Source organism: Pinus tabuliformis, chromosome Q, assembly GCF_031772625.1.
Source record: "Pinus tabuliformis cultivar Carrire ecotype Pingquan chromosome Q, CPIR1, whole genome shotgun sequence".
In the NCBI taxonomy this organism is placed as follows: domain Eukaryota; kingdom Viridiplantae; phylum Streptophyta; class Pinopsida; order Pinales; family Pinaceae; genus Pinus; species Pinus tabuliformis.
This window is the reverse complement of record NC_142296.1, coordinates 153,804,925-153,822,436: the sequence shown is the minus strand read 5'-3', so window position 1 is coordinate 153,822,436 and position 17,512 is coordinate 153,804,925.

Sequence of the window (17,512 nt, the reverse complement as noted above, 5' to 3'; positions counted from 1 at the left end):
AGAGCGGCTCCAAGCAACCACGGTATTAGCATCCCTGGTAATCAGCAACATGACAATGGTAAAGCAGCCCTGCATGGCAAAGCGGTAGATGGTAGTCAACCAGCTGCGGATAGCAAACATGGCGACACAAGGGCCTCGGGAAGCCGACATGACGACACGTCTGCAATGTCGGTGGGCACAGGTAGCACTGCGGCCGATCACGCTGGTTCTGAGGAATATGGATGGTGTCCGGTCGTAGAGGAACAACCAACAGAAGACACCTTGTAGCCGCTAGCCAGGTTACGTGGCAAACCTTGAATCCATTTCTATTTAGTTTTGTTACTTGTCATTTTAAACCTTGTTTCTTGTTGGGTCCTTTTCTGGTTTTGTCCCCAACTCGGGCGACGAAAATTTTGAATTTTGTCCCCAATTGTTGATTTACAATGGAAAATTCTAAGTTAAGTTTTGGAACTTACAGTTTTTTGGTTAGAATTTTTGAATTATGGAACTATAACCCCTGCGAGGGTAAATTGAACTGTCCTAATTTTTGTACTCGGATTGGTTTCCCCATTCGGGGCAGTCACGATTTCAAGGTTTGATGCTCAGATTAGTCATACAACTGACCTAGTGCTGCTGAGGCTGGACCCTCTCTGTACATTATGTCTTTATAAATAGATCAGTTTTACTTAGACAAAAAAAAATATCATATAAATATAATGTAACCTATCATTCTAACTAACTATACTTATACTTATATCTACCTATGTATTAATACTAAATCAAATACATACACTAATATATTACTATATTAAATTACTATAACTATTATAATACAATCTATATAATACAACATTACTACTACACTACTTTAATAATATTAAATATATATATAAATATATATATATAAATATTGATTCTATATATATATATATATATATATATATATATATATATATATATAATGTTATTACTAACATATAATAGTAAATGTAATATAATACTAGTATAGTAATGCTAGTTATATACCATATAAATGTACCTATAATAATACTATAAAAGTTTTTGGTATATTAATATATTATACTATACTTATAATACTATTATACAAGATTATTAATCCACATTAAAAAAATAGTTGCTAATTTTAACACTAAACTAATATAATTTTTTAAATGTTACAAAAGAGATAATTGCAAATGTAACAAAAATGTGAATTTATGTTAAACATTGTTAATCTAACTGTTAAATGACATGAAATTGATAGACAACAGATAAGATAAACGTGAGTTGCATTTACTATACAAATGACATACGTTTAGAATACATTCTAATGACCCTTGGTTTCCATATTCCAAGTGGTCTCTTGGACTCCATTGACTGTTCACATTCCACACCATCCCTTAGCGGATTAGGTGTCCAACATTCCTACCCTTAATCCTAAGGGGTATATACGAGTCCAAGAAGAGAGATATAATACAAAAATATAACAATGCATGACAATACTAGGTTGAATGTGCTATTTGAAATGATGGCATAAGGTGGGAGAACATGAGGTCTTAACCGATAGTAGTTTAAGGATGACCACCAAAATTGAAACAATCAGTGCAATTAGCAAAACTCTTCCAAATATGGAAAGAAGATAAAGTCTTATGCCAGAGGAAGTGCTCCCTATTGTTTTGAAAAGGGAGACCATTGGGGTCTCAACCTGGAACACTTAGTGTTTTTCCCATAACTCTTCCAAATCTGGCAAGAAGCAAAAGTCTTCTGCTAGAGGCAGTGCTCCATAATGCTTTGAAGAGGGAGACCATTAACCTAGAAAAGGGAGGTCTTGAACTTGTGGAAGAAGGGAGAACCTCAGCCTAAAATGGGAGATCTCAACCCGCGTGGTTTAAGGAAGGACACTAACCAAATGCATGCTTAGGGGCTTCTCTGTCTCTGTCTACAACTTTGAATCTCAATTTTGTGGTATGATTTAAATATCTTTTTGGTTGTTGAAGTCCATTTCCAAGAAGCAATCCATCCAAGGTGAATCTTTGTTCTTGCAGGAGGTTTGTTTTTGAAGCATTTGTTTGAAGAATGAGTATACTGACCAGAATTCTTGTATAAGTGAAGATCAAAACAATGAACTTTCACATTGCTAAACCTATCACAATGTTGGAATTTAACAATCCATTGTTGTGGAGGAGCATGAACATGTGAAGATGAACTTCCATAAATAAACCTAACACTTTGAAATTTGATTGGCTTGGTATAGTCCGGAATATGGAAGGACACATCCTTGTCACATCCAAGACCTATTCTTTTCTTATTTCTGACAAGCTCTTCCCAAGGTCTGATGATGGACTTAGGTAGTGTAGGTTGAAATTCCACACCTGCATGTAAATATTCTCTTGTTAGGTACATCATGGGAATCAACATCGATGACATTGATTTTATCAATCTCTAACAGCTGATTGGAGCCAACGTCACACTTTTTCTTATGCATTTTGTAGACAAGTTTGAACGTCTCGGACAATGACTTTGTCAATCATAACTATATTGTCTACAGTAGAATGTATTAGAGTATTCAGTAACTCCAATACTCCATCAACCATTTTTCAGCCAAAATAAAGGTTCAAAAAATGAAAAGTATTGGCTTCTATAAAAAATACACCATGCACCTCTCTCAATTTGAGTTGTCTATATATCAGTCTTGTGCATTAACAGTGTCATGGTCTAGCTTCAACCAATGCATATGAAAAGCACAAACCAAAATATAATATGAATTAATGACTTGTTATATAAGTAATGACAACTGCAACATCAACCAATTCTTAATAATTGAAGACCCTCTTAAACAATGCACATATAATTCAACAAATAAAATAATCAACATTGGAGCTTTGGCAAGCAATATGGCATAAAACTATTCACTGCACATGAACCATCGACTCATGATATATGAACCAATTCCAACGCATATGGTTAGCACCAACAACATATGATTCAAGGTTCAATGCATATTACTTACATTATATACCAGTGCTTAATTTAATTCACGGTTCCAAACTTTTATATTCCATTAACCAGTGTACCGAACCATATGACTCACACATACAATACAACACAAAGGGATCGATCTTCAATTCACTTCAAACTCTAATTCAACATAGGTCCAATGCAAAAGAAACACATATAGATGGTGATACCTGCACAATAGACTCTCTGTTACCAACACAACTCTATCTTGTGGTTTTAAAAAATCTATGATTAATATCTATCAACTTCTCACACAACCATCAAAAGATGAAGAGTAGACTTCAATAATGATACGAATTCAACACATATTCCAAATAACTGGTCAAACAAAATGTGCAAATAGAAACCAATGTGATATGTACATCCTTCTTGACAAACATTTGTTGCTAAAGGCAAGGTCGTTGGAGGTTCACATTCTATGTATCCAAGTGTTTCATACATTGAGTGCTTTGCCCCGATGAACTTTTCAACTTAAATCTCTTAACAATAGATGCACATATAGGAATAAACATATACTTGTGCTCTTATTCCAAGATGTGTGGCCACAGAGTGAGAACACACAGAGGCGGCATAGAGGAAAGAAACATGCAACAACGTTTCTATACTAGTCTTTCAAAAGGTAACGATTCCTTCTCAGGCTTAGGACTTCAACTCACAAATCAATGGAACAATAAGCATACCATACCAAAAATACCAATGTTATTTGTCAACCAACGTGTAGTAAACAATCAACTTGATGTGTAAATATGTATGAACAATACGCAACATAAACACTATGAAATAGTCACTAACAATTGTTGGCGGGAAACGTTACGTAAGGCAAGGGTTGAGAACCTCAACAAAGCAAGATAAAGAAATCAACAAAGAACACTCAATCAAGCATGCAAAACATTTGAATTATCAAAGTTGGACTTAGAGATGTACCCAAGGGTCCTACGTTTGAAGATGTTCCCGTAGAGTCCAAACCCTCTGCTTCCTTCAAGATGTGCAAACCTGCAAATCAATCACAAAAGCATATACATAATATATAATTCAATGTACATGCATAATAATATGTTAGATCATCATATATAAAAAGCTAGATTATCATTCATAAGATGACAACATATATCAGGAACAAGACATGAGCTTCTTTTTTGATTAACAATAGTAAGTACATGATAGATACAACCTGATCCAGGCTAAAGGCATTGGCGAAGCCTTCTTCTGGATCTATCCAACTTGAGCCACAAAGAAAACCTCTCTAATATGTACGAGAAGATTCTAGATAAGGAGACGAAACATCTCTACAAAGGAAACCAAGGTTTCTTGGAGACTGGGAGTGTAGGAGGAATGGGGAAAGAAGACTTAATCTAGGGGAAATCAAGTATTAGGTCAATATCTCTCTTCTCTATATATCTTAGGCATACCTAAGGGGTGTATATATACCACCTCAAATTGGTTATTTCAGTTAGGCCATGGGCTCCTATAGGTCGGCTCTCGGTAATAACCATAAACCCCACCCAAAAAATAACATTTTATTTTATTTTTTCATATTTAAAAATGAATATACGAGTATAGTGTTCTGGGACTTGTGTATGTACGCATTTTTGTGTGGATAGAGTCACATATGGAATTTGAAATATAGTTTTTTAATATAAATTCAAGTTTTCATGCTAAAGGGACTTCCCAGGTCCATAAAAGAGTAGCAGGTCTATAGGAGTGTTGAATGATGCTATAATAACAATGCACGATGAAGATGCCCAAATCCAAGTTTCTCCAGCAATACAATAACCCACACAACGACAATGGGATTCTTTGACAACTATGAATATGATATTGGTATCGGCTTGGTGTAAGCGTGCCTAAAATTTGAGTTACCTCTATCACTAGACAAATAACTTCACTCACCATCTTACTCACATTTACACCTGCTCCTAACGTTACCTCTCTGGAACAATTATGACCAAAGAAAAGAGAATGAATGAAAAACATAGGCTGGAAGAGATGTGACAGGATGAGGAAGAAGGCATAATAAGGGCTAGATTTTGGTGCAAGTCCACGGTCTGAAGCAGGATCGCAAGGGAACAACTTCAAATAGTCAATAAAACAATGGCATTTACAAATAGTCAAGAAACTTAAATTCTTTGATTTCTTTCTGTACGAGTGAATATTTGAATTTTCATTCTATCATAATGACTATCTGAGCGATCACAATTACGAAGTGAATGAATTGATAACATTATTTTCAGAAGAACGAGTGAGATTACTGACAAGAAATTTTGTTTCAGTAATGGGTAGATGTTAGGGCAATGAATGGTAGGGAATAGGACAAAGAATGAATGAGCCCAAACTGAGGCCTAGATGAAACGATACATGTATGTCATACTGTTGTGATAAAGATGGCTGAGGAGACAGGTCTGAGTGGGCCAAAAAATGGTGTGGTGTAGGTTAGAAGCCCAAAAAAATAAAGAAATTAGAAATGGCCACAAAAACAAGTGGCTCAAATTTGAGCAGGGAAGGAAAATGCCTGCTCTGACACCATGTTAAACGACATGAAATTGATAGACATTAGATAAGATAAACGTGAGTTGCATTTACTACACAAATGATATACATTACATTATAATGACCCTTGGTTTCCATATTCCAAGTGATCTCTTGGACTCCATTGACTGTTCACATTCCACACTAATCCTTAGCAGATTAGGTGTCCAACGCTAATAATAATAAAAGAAAACGTTCCTTTATATATACAAAAATTATACAATTCTTTTCATTTAATCTTTTTAATGATTTAAATAAAATATCAAGATCAAACGAAAAAGTTGATCGATATAAAGTCTCAACCAAAACAACAAGATGTTTGGCCCTATGAAAAAGAGATTTATACACAGCATAAATAAAAATGCAGATGCAAAACCACTTTATAATGCAAATGCATAGAAGTTAAATCTATCTTGAATAGGAGAAGGATAGCCTTTCTGCCACTCAAGAGCGAAGATATTAAATGAGGGGAAAGGATTGTGATTAGAGTCAGGATTATACTATGGTATACTTGTAAACCACAAAATAATTTGATGATTAATGAGTTTTTTACATAAATGTGTAAATTGTTGAAAGTACTTAGCACCTATACAAAATTCCAATAGTACAAAATGAATCCACTGTAAAGTTTATAATTAATTTAGGAAATAGTTCCTTTAACTCAATACAAAATAAGCCAGACACATGTGGAATAAACCAATAAAACGTTATTCAGCCATTACACATAAATCTCCATGAATTCTCTGTATGATCCTAATTCAATTCCGTTGTGCCCTGTAAAAGATAGCTTATACAAAGCAAAAGTTAGCATAATACAAACAATGACAACAAAAATGTTGAAATTAATCAACAATATATTAAGTGGCACAAAATTTAATCAAGTCAGATACACAATGAAGAGAATGACAACTGGATTCCTGAATCTAACAAAAGTGAAAAGAAAATTAATACAATCATCATTACATATACAACCCTTTGGCTTTCCACTCCTCCAGGAAATCATTCTACAATAGTCCGAGAAAATTTCAGCCTTTCTGCTCTCTGCAGTAAATCTATGCGCACTTGATGAATCTTATCCCTACGCTTTCATAGTGGACTAATCGATCTAATTACTAGTTGCCATAGTGAACTGATATTCGTTATTAGGTTAGCTAAAAAATTAGCAAATCATGGATCTTCGTAATCCCTACCTGCAACCAATCAAGACCAAACACGCAATTAGTTTGGTAAGACATAAAGAATGCAATTGACTTTGGTTAAATTTGAATGTGCACAGAGCATCTTGGAAATTCTTAGCGATATGAACTTGCACTATTGATATAAACAAAGCTACAACTGTGCATTCTCTAAGAGGCTACTCATGACACATGATCTCCAGCAAACTAGCATAATCTCATATTTATAGCCCGTGTATCCTGGTAAATATGCAAATTAAGAATAAATACTACATCATAGATTTCATATTAATTAAAATGCCATTTTGCTTATCCCATATCGATAAACTAGGCATATCCCAATTAAGTTGGCAATTTTGTTATGTTGTTGTAAAGGTGTGTGTTGCTTTGACTTGTGAATCGGTAAAACACAACGGTTTATTTTTTTGGCCAATAGGAGATATCCCACATGCATTGCTCGGAAAGAGCTATCAGCATTCATATTTGAAGTGAGAAAGAATGAAGCCTACAGTGACGGGGTTCGAATGCTGATGGTCTAACTGTACAAGGGCTTGTTTCTGGCCTTGTGGTGGAATGTGCGAAAGCTTATAAGAATGTTATGAATCTTAATTTTCATAAAGACCAATACTTAACATACAAGAAATATACTTAACATACAAGAAATTATACATCATTGTGTAGAAATTACTTAACATACAAGAAATTATACACATCTGTAGAAATTACACATCATACACAATTCATAAAGACCAATACTTAACATACAAGGAAATTATACACATCATTGTGTAGTAAAGACCAATACTTAACATACAAGAAATTATACATCATTGTGTAGAAATTACTTAACATACAAGAAATTATCATACACAATTCATAAAGACCAATACTTAACATACAAGAAATTATACATCATTGTGTAGAAATTACTTAACATACAAGAAATTATACATCATTGTGTAGAAATTACACATCATACACAATTCATAAAGACCAATACTTAACATACAAGAAATTATACACATCATTGTGTAGAAATTACACATCATACACAATTCATAAAGACCAATACTTAACATACAAGAAATTATACATCATTGTGTAGAAATTACTTAACATACAAGAAATTATCATACACAATTCATAAAGACCAATACTTAACATACAAGAAATTATACATCATTGTGTAGAAATTACTTAACATACAAGAAATTATACATCATTGTGTAGAAATTACACATCATACACAATGTCGTACAAGGGCAAGAAATTATACATCATTGTGTGTGTAGAAATTATACATCATTGTGTAGAAATTATACATCATATACATCATTGTGTAGAAATTACACATCATACACAATGTCGTACAAGGGCAAGAAATTATACATCATTGTGTAGAAATTATACATCATACACATCATTGTGTAGAAATTATACATCATACACAATGTCATTATACATCATTGTCATTATACATCATTGTGTAGAAATTACACACTATACATCATTGTGTAGAAATTACACATCATACACAATGTCGTACAAGGGTGTGGTGGAATGTGCTATTAAAATGTTGTACAAGGCCTTGTCGTGGAATGTATAATACACAATCTTGTACAAGGCCTTGTGGTAGAATGTATAATACACAATCTTGTACAAGACCAATACTTAACATACAAGAAATTATACATCATACACAATGTTGTACAAGGGTTTGTTCTGGCCTTGTGGTGGAATGTGCTATTAAAATGTTGTACAAGGCCTTGTGGTGGAATGTATAATACACAATGTTGTACAAGACCAATACTTAACATACAAGAAATTATACATCATACACAATGTTGTACAAGGGTTTGTGGTGGAATGTGCTATTAAAATGTTGTACAAGGCCTTGTGGTGGAATGTATAATACACAATCTTGTACAAGGCCTTGTGGTAGAATGTATAATACACAATCTTGTACGAGACCAATACTTAACATACAAGAAATTATACATCATACACAATGTTGTACAAGGGTTTGTTCTGGCCTTGTGGTGGAATGTGCTATTAAAATGTTGTACAAGGCCTTATGGTGGAATGTATAATACACAATGTTGTACAAGACCAATACTTAACATACAAGAAATTATACATCATACACAATGTTGTACAAGGGTTTGTTCTGGCCTTGTGGTGGAATGTGCTATTAAAATGTTGTACAAGGCCTTGTGGTGGAATGCATAATACACAATGTTGTACAAGGGTTTGTACAAGGCCTTGTGGTGGAACGTGCTATTAAAATGTTGTACAAGGCCTTGTGGTGGAATGTGCTATTAAAATGTTGTACAAGGCCTTGTGGTGGAATGTGCTATTAAAATGTTGTACAAGGGTTTCTTCATAAAGACCAATACTTAAAATACAAGAAATTATACATCATACACAATGTTCTTAAAATACAAGAAATTATACATCATACACAATGTTGTACAAGGGTTTGTTCTGGCCTTGTGGTGGAATGTGCTATTAAAATGTTGTACAAGGGTTTGTTCACCAATACTTAAAATACAAGAAATTTTATACATCATACACAATGTTGTACAAGGGTTAAAATACAAGAAATTATACATCATACACAATGTTGTACAAGGGTTTGTTCTGGCCTTGTGGTGGAATGTGCTATTAAAATGTTGTACAAGGGTTTGTTCACCAATACTTAAAATACAAGAAATTATACATCATACACAATGTTGTACAAGGGTTTGTTCTGGCCTTGTGGTGGAATGTGCTATTAAAATGTTGTACAAGGGTTTGTTCACCAATACTTAAAATACAAGAAATTTTATACATCATACACAATGTTGTACAAGAGTTTGTTCATGTACAAGGGTTAAAATACAAGAAATTATACATCATACACAATGTTGTACAAGGGTTTGTTCTGGCCTTGTGGTGGAATGTGCTATTAAAATGTTGTACAAGGGTTTGTTCACCAATACTTAAAATACAAGAAATTTTATACATCATACACAATGTTGTACAAGGGTTTGTTCTGGCCTTGTGGTGGAATGTACAAGGGTTTGTTCACCAATACTTAAAATACAAGAAATTTTATACATCATACACAATGTTGTAGAAGGGTTTGTTCTGGCCTTGTGGCGGAATGTGCTATTAAAATGTTGTACAAGGGTTTGTTCTGGGTTGTACAAGGGTTTGTTCTGGCCTTGTGGTGGAATGTGTTGTACAAGGGTTTGTTCTGGCCTTGTGGTGGAATGTGCTAAGCGCATAAGAATGTTATGAACATTAATTTTCATAAAGACCAATACTTAAAATGTTGTACAAGGGTTTGTTCTGGGCTTGTGGTGGAATGTGCTAAGTGCATAAGAATGTTATGAACATTAATTTTCATAAAAACCAATACTTAAATTGCAAGAAATTTTATAGAATGAATATTATATACATCATACACAATATAATATTTTTTTTCAAGTGATTTGTTTATCTAAGTTTGATTTATGGTTTGACAAACTGCGGTCCAGGGGCATGTATGCTGTCAAAATCACTTGGGGATCGCACTCAACCTAGTCCACACTAGCCCTAAGTTGACTGAATTTTAACATGTCTCATCCCCCTATTATGGGCACAACAACCTCCATGAGGTTTGGTCTTGGGTCACCTTGTGGATGAGGGCCATTCTCAATCAATTGTGCTAGTGGGACTTGACTACAATATAATATTTTAATTACCAAAAATTCTAATATTATTTACAATACGATTCATAGATTAACATAGTGTTATTAATATATATGCCATACCAATTACTTTATATTATTTTATTTACTATATATATATATATATATACATACATTATTTTAATTTACATTTTATACCTATTTTTGAATACATTATGTACATTCACATTAGTGATATTATAATGGGATTAAATTATATGTACAATGTTTTTATAAATGATTCTCCCCTTTTGCGATGTAGGTATCAAACCAAGAAGATGAGACAGCAACCAATGAGATATAATGTGAAAAGTGAGGGGATGTGGCAACCAAAGGTGCCACATTATTATGAAACCAACTCACAAAATAGAAGAAAAGATAGATGAACACCTTCAAAATCACCCTCTTCAAGGGGCAACCTCCTTTACATTACACAAATGAACAATTCTTGGATGATACAAATGACTAAACCTCCTTTCTATATATATGAGTCTAAGGGGTTACAATATAATCAAAGCGAACATAATAGTAATAACATAAGGGCACAACAATAACAATAGTGGGTTTCTATGGAGCACACTAATAACAATATGGGGACAATAGGGGCACAATAATAACAATAAGGGCTACAATGACAATAGTAATGGGGGAATCACTTAGTATTATAGGGACCTAACATGCCCCTCTCCTTCAGAAAAGTGTTGTCCTCAACGCTTAAGTAGTTTTGGATGCTTCTGTATAAAATTCTCATCCTCCCATGTGGAATCTTCAGCGAGTAAGTTCTTCCACTTGATGAGATACTCTGAAATTGATCGATTTCATAGATGTCGAGTTCTTGTTTTTGTGACTGCTTCAGGTTCCAATATGATTTTTCCTTCCTTGTCAAGTTCTGGCAATATTGTTTGAATTGGGAGCTTGTCACCTATAACCTTGTTTAAACATGAAACATGGAAAACTGGGTGCACTCGAGAAGCTGCAGGAAGCTCCAAGTTGTATGCCATAGTACCAATCTTTTGCAACACCTTGTACGGACCATAGTACTTTGGTGATAATTTATTATCCTTCTTAGCTTGCTTGAGGGACATTTGTTTATATGGTTGTAGCTGTAGGAGTACCCAGTCACCTACATCAAAACTTCTTTTGTTGCGATGTTGATCTGCATGTTGTTTCATTTTATTCTACGCCAATGTGAGGTTATCCTTTAAGAGTTGGAGAATTTGTTGTTGATGCTCAATGTGATCTTCCATTGCTTGAACCTTAGAATTTTCTCTTAAATATAATGTGATGGATGGTGGATGATATCCATAAAGTGCCATAAATGGGGTCATTTTTGTTGCAGTATGGAAGGAAGTGCTATATCATCATTCAGCTAGAGGCAATCATTTGACCCAATGTGTCTATTTATCAGATACAAAGCAATGAAAATATCCTTCCAAACATTTGTTTACTATCTTAGTTTGCCCATTAGATTGAGGACGATAAGATGAGCTATGAGCTAACTGAGTACTGAGACAAGAAAATAATTATGTCCAAAAATTTCCAGTGAAAATGGGATCTCTGTCACTTACAATAATCTTTGGGTTTCCATGTAGCTTTTGAATTGTTTCCATAAATGTAGTAGAAACTGTACTGGCTTTAAATGGATGTGATAATGCAAAAAAGTGTGCATACTTGGTAAGTCTGTCAACTACCACCATGATGACACTCTTTCCTTCGGACTTGGGTAAATATGTGATAAAATCCCTTGAAACCTCCTCCCAACATTGGCTTGGAATGGATAAAGGTTATAATAGACCCGGGGTCTTAATTTTTTCAACTTTATTTTGTTGGCAAACCAAACATTCCGCCACAAACTTTTGAATATCCGATTTAAGGTCATCCCAAAAAAATTCCTTCTTAACCTTGTGGTAAGTTTTTAAAAATATTGAGTGCCCTCCTAAGGGAGAAGTGTGCAATTCCATAAGAATATTTTGTTTGAGTTGGGAATTTTTACATAGGTATAAGCGATCTTTGTACCATAGCAAATCATTTTTCCAGCTAAATGTATCAAATGTACTGGGATCTTGTTGTAACTTTTGAATGAGTTCCCACACTTCTTCGTCATTCTTCCATTCATCCCATGCTTCATTTATCCAATTTGGTTGGATAATAGAAATGGCGCAAAGCAATGCTTCCACATCCTCATCCTTTCTTGAGAGTGCATCTGCCAGAACATTTTGCTTCCCTTTTTTATAGATGATTTCAAAGTCATAACCCAACATCTTTGTGACCCATTTTTGCTGCTCTTTAGAGGATAATCTTTGTTCTAAAAAGTATTTAAGACTATCATGATTCGTTTTTACCTTGAAGTGTCTTCCCATTAGGTAGGGTCACCATTTCTTAAGTGCATGTAGTATTGCCAACATTTACTTCTCATAAATAGCTTTGTATAAATACTTTCCTTTGATTGGATGACTTTTGAAAGTAATGGGTCTTTCTTCTTGCATTAAAACAACACCAATTCCATTTCCTGAAGCATCACATTCCACAATAAAGGTTTTTGTGAAGTCCGACGTAGCTAAGACCGGTGCTTGGCACATTGCCTCTTTAAGATGTTCGAAGGCCTTTGTTGCTTCTGGAGTCCATGAAAATGCATTTTTCTTCAATAATGTTGTTAGAGGTGCTGCTATTCTCCCATGATTCTTAACAAACTTGAGATAATACCCTGTCAACCCGAGAAATCCTCGTATATGCTATATGGATGTGGGGATTTTCCATTCCTTAATGGATTTAATTTTGCTAGGGTCTACCTTAACACCTTCATGAGATACAATATGACCTAGATATTCCACCTCTTGTACTCCAAAGAAACATTTGGAGCTTTTTGCATATAATTGTTTCTCCTCCAATAGTTTGAGGACCCTGTCAACATGTTGAACATGGTCCTTCCAAGACTTGCTGTAGAATAGTATATCATCAAAAAAAACTAACACAAATTTTCTAAGGAAAGGTTTGAAAATGGAATTCATCAAACCTTGAAATGTAGAATGTGCATTGGTAAGGCCAAAAGGCATGACCAAAAATTCATAATGACCCTCATGAGTTCTAAATGTTGTTTTCAAAATGTCTTTAGTCTTCATTCTTATTTGATGATATCCTGAATGAAGATCCAACTTGGTAAAGTAAATTGATCCATGCAATTCATCTAATAATTCATCAATGATAGGAATGGTAAATTTATCTTTAATAGTGAGCTTGTTGAGCTCCCTATAATCTAGACACATGCGCCATGATTCATCCTTCTTGTGCACCAATACTACTAGAGAAGAGAAACAACTTTGACTAGGTTGAATTATACCATCCTCTAGCATTTCTGCAACCATATGTTCAATTTCACTCTTTTGGGCATAGGGATATCTGTGAGGCTTGATGTTTGGAGGAAAACTTCCTGGAATCAAATGAATAACATGATCATGATCACGAATAGGTGGGAGGCTTTTGGGAGTCTCAAATACCTTGGAATGATTGTCCAAGACTTTTTGGAGATCTGGAGAAATAGATGATTTTGATGTGGGAACCTCTAGTGAACATAATTGTGCAATTACGCCTCGTTGTTCCTTCTTTAGAAGCTTTGTCATAACGTTAGAGCTAATTATCTTTCCTAGTTTCCTTGCAATACCCCTTAATTCAACTTCCTTTCCTTTTGCACAAAATTTCATGAAAAATTATTGAAAATTAAAAGCTATTGTACCCAAGGATTGTAGTCATTGGACTCCTAGTACAACATCAACACCACCCATTGGAATGGAAAGCATTGGGCTATTCAATGCATATTCTCCCATGGATAGCTTGATATTATGGCACTTTCCAGAGAAATTTATGGTTCCTCCACTTGCAATTATCACTTGACACACTGGTGCTGGATATAGGAAGAAATTCAATTCCTTGGCTATCTTACAATGAATAAAATTATGGGTACTACCCGAATCAATCAACACTATGACCTTTTTCTTCTTGATATGTCCTTCTATATTGATAGTTTGAGGAGTGGTAATTCTAGCCAATGCATTACAAGATATGGTCATATTCATTTCTTCTTTCTCTAGGGTTTGTTCCTAGTGTATATCCTCTTCTTTTGACGTTTCTTGTTCCTTTTCTTTCTCCACTTCACAATCTATGTAGAATAATTTCTTCTCAGCACACTTATAACCTTTAGTGTATTTTCTATCACAACTATAACAAAGCCATTTTTCTCTCTTTTCTTCCAATTGTTGTGGTGTCAACCTTGTAGGTTGTGGAAGGCTAGGGGCAACAACACTTCCATCTTTATAGTTGTGAGTGGTAGGCTTCCTGGTTGCCATAATTTTTCTTTCTATTTTTCTTGCCAACCTGAATGCCTTCTCCAATGAATCAGGTTCCCAAAGGTGAACCTCATGTTGGATGTTATCCTTTAAAGTCCCTATGAACACATCAATCCTATGCTCCTTGGAATATCTTTTACCCTTATGTTCAATTTTTGGAAGTCCTCAATGTGCTCCATCATTGAACCCTTTTGTTTGAGATTTATCAATTGGCTAAAAAAATGTTGCTTTTTGTATCCTCATAATGTGCTATCACTTCTTCCGTAAAAATTGCCCAAGTTAATATTTGTTTACAAGAGCAAAACCATTGATACCATACAAACTGATTTGGTTCCAAATATAAAGTTGCAATACGTAACTTTTGTGTGTTTTGCACATTATGGAGATCGAAAAATTTCTCCATCTATAGTATCCATGTTATGGGATCCTTGCCATCAAACTTCCTCAGATCGATCTTTGGAACATGGTGGGTCTTCAATCCAATGTTAGAGTCTATGAAATCATGATTAAAATTTATTTTTTTCTCATCATGAGTTTCCTTTACTACCCTTTCTCCGTTCGTAAAAATTTCTTGTAGCAACTTTGTCAAATCTGTCTTCAAATCATCCATTTTTCCTTCCATCTTAGCTTCCACGTCATTCATCTTAGCTTCCAAACCATCCATCTTAGCTTCCACGACATTCATCTTAGCTTCCATGCCTTTCTTTAAACCATCCATTTTATCTTCCATGCCTTTCTTTAAACCATCCATCTTAGCTTCTGTTACTTTTTGTGAGAGTGAATTTTGTTGCACTTGGTCTCGTAATTTTGATATATCATGTTTCATTTCTTCCTCTTCTTCATGAGTCATGTTAGAGATTTCAGGTTGCTTACTAGGTGTTTCCATTTTCTTTCTTCAGGGCATCAATTAATGCTAATAATTCTTCACTATGAACTTTGGATCCCTTCAAACTAATTTTTCAAACCAATCTTATGCAAAATTAAAAAAAAAACTACACACCTTTTTTCAATTTGTAAGAGCTCAATATTGAATCTATTGTATCTCTGTAATTGTGGATCTCCAAGATCTGAAATTGCATCCTGCGGTATACCTTTGAGTCCTCTTTCTAACCACACAAGTCTGATCAATATTGGATTCTCCAAGGAAGAGATATGCCAAATCTCCCACGGTGACATAATTATATATGGGTTTAGTAGAGCGAACTTGTACGAAGTGCCACGTGTCACTATTTCGACCTTAGTACCTGAAACTGATATACCGAAAACTATAGGTCGTCCTCTTTTTGAAACTTCTTACAAAATTTCAATTTGATGCTCAGAAAAAAAGTTATGACGATTTTCCCCAAGTTACCTGTTTGAGTTATAATTCGGGATCCTGCAAAAACCCTAACTTCCTTGGATCATATCTCTGAAAATATAGCGAGAAAAGATTTGAAATTCAGGCCCAAGGTTTAGAGTGATTTCGACTCAAATGAGTTTTTTTTTGCTTCTGAAAAGTCATAGAAAAAAATTTATAGTGAAAATTCCACAATGACCTGTTTGGAGTAGCAAAACCCTAGAATCCAAAGCTCTGATACCAAATGTTATGCAACCAGCTCACAAAATAGAAGAAAAGATAGATGAATGCCTTCAAAATCAGCCTCTTCGAGGGGGAAACCTACTTTACATTACACAAGTGAACAATTTTTTGATGATAGAAATGACTAAACCTCCTTTCTATATATAGGAGTCTAAGGGGTCACAATATAATCAAAGCCAACATAACAATAATAACATAAGGGAACAACAATAACAATAGTGGGTTTCTATGGGGCACACTAATAACAATATGGGGACAATAGGGGCACAATAATAACAATAAAGGCTACAATGACAATAGTAATGGGGACCTAACACACATCGTCTTCACATGACCATCATGAGAGTGTATCCATGAGCGTAAAAGATAGCAAATAGGTGCCAAAAATCCAACAAGCAACAAGGCAATTATAATGACCATAATAAAGAATGTGCAAAAATATCAAAAGCCAAGAAAGAAGGGAGTTTTTTGAAATTCAAAATGGAGGGTCCCCATGATTTTGTCGAAAAGTTATGGGGTGGTTGTGGCCACAACAATGATGACTCACTAGGAAGAAGAAGTTATCTTCGGTTTAAAAGAGTAATGGGTTTAAATTGATAAAAAAGATGAAGTGATGAATTCCATTATGCCTTCAAAGATTAAAACATTTCCCATGGGACCCACATTAACATATCAAGCAATATAGGCTCGAATATATAAGTACTTGACACAAATCAAGTCTAAAACGATGAATCTAAGCTTTAGGGAAGTGCTTAATTTTAACTTTACCTCATGAGAGTGATAGAAAGGTACAATTAAGAAGCTTAGAAAAAGTATACATCCATCGATATACATAGTCTCCCTTACCCGACATTGCTTTGCTGCCAGCAGCCTATTTAGTACCCTAATGAAGTTGTCTTGGTACCACACAAGTATAACCCGACTGCTAGCGGGCCTATTCAGTACCTTGATGGGTTTTCTTGCAATTCCCATGTCCTATTCCCCTTTTTGTGTCACCCTTTTGATAAATATATTTATAAGCCATGCTTATATAGCTCGTTGAAAGGGTGGGATGGTACAAGAGATTTTGAATGAAACATATATAATACTTATAAAATTTTGACTCCCTCATCTTCCCCCAAGGATATCAATTCATAGGCTTTTATGTGAAGTGGTGGGATGGGTGGGATTCATTGAGTTAGA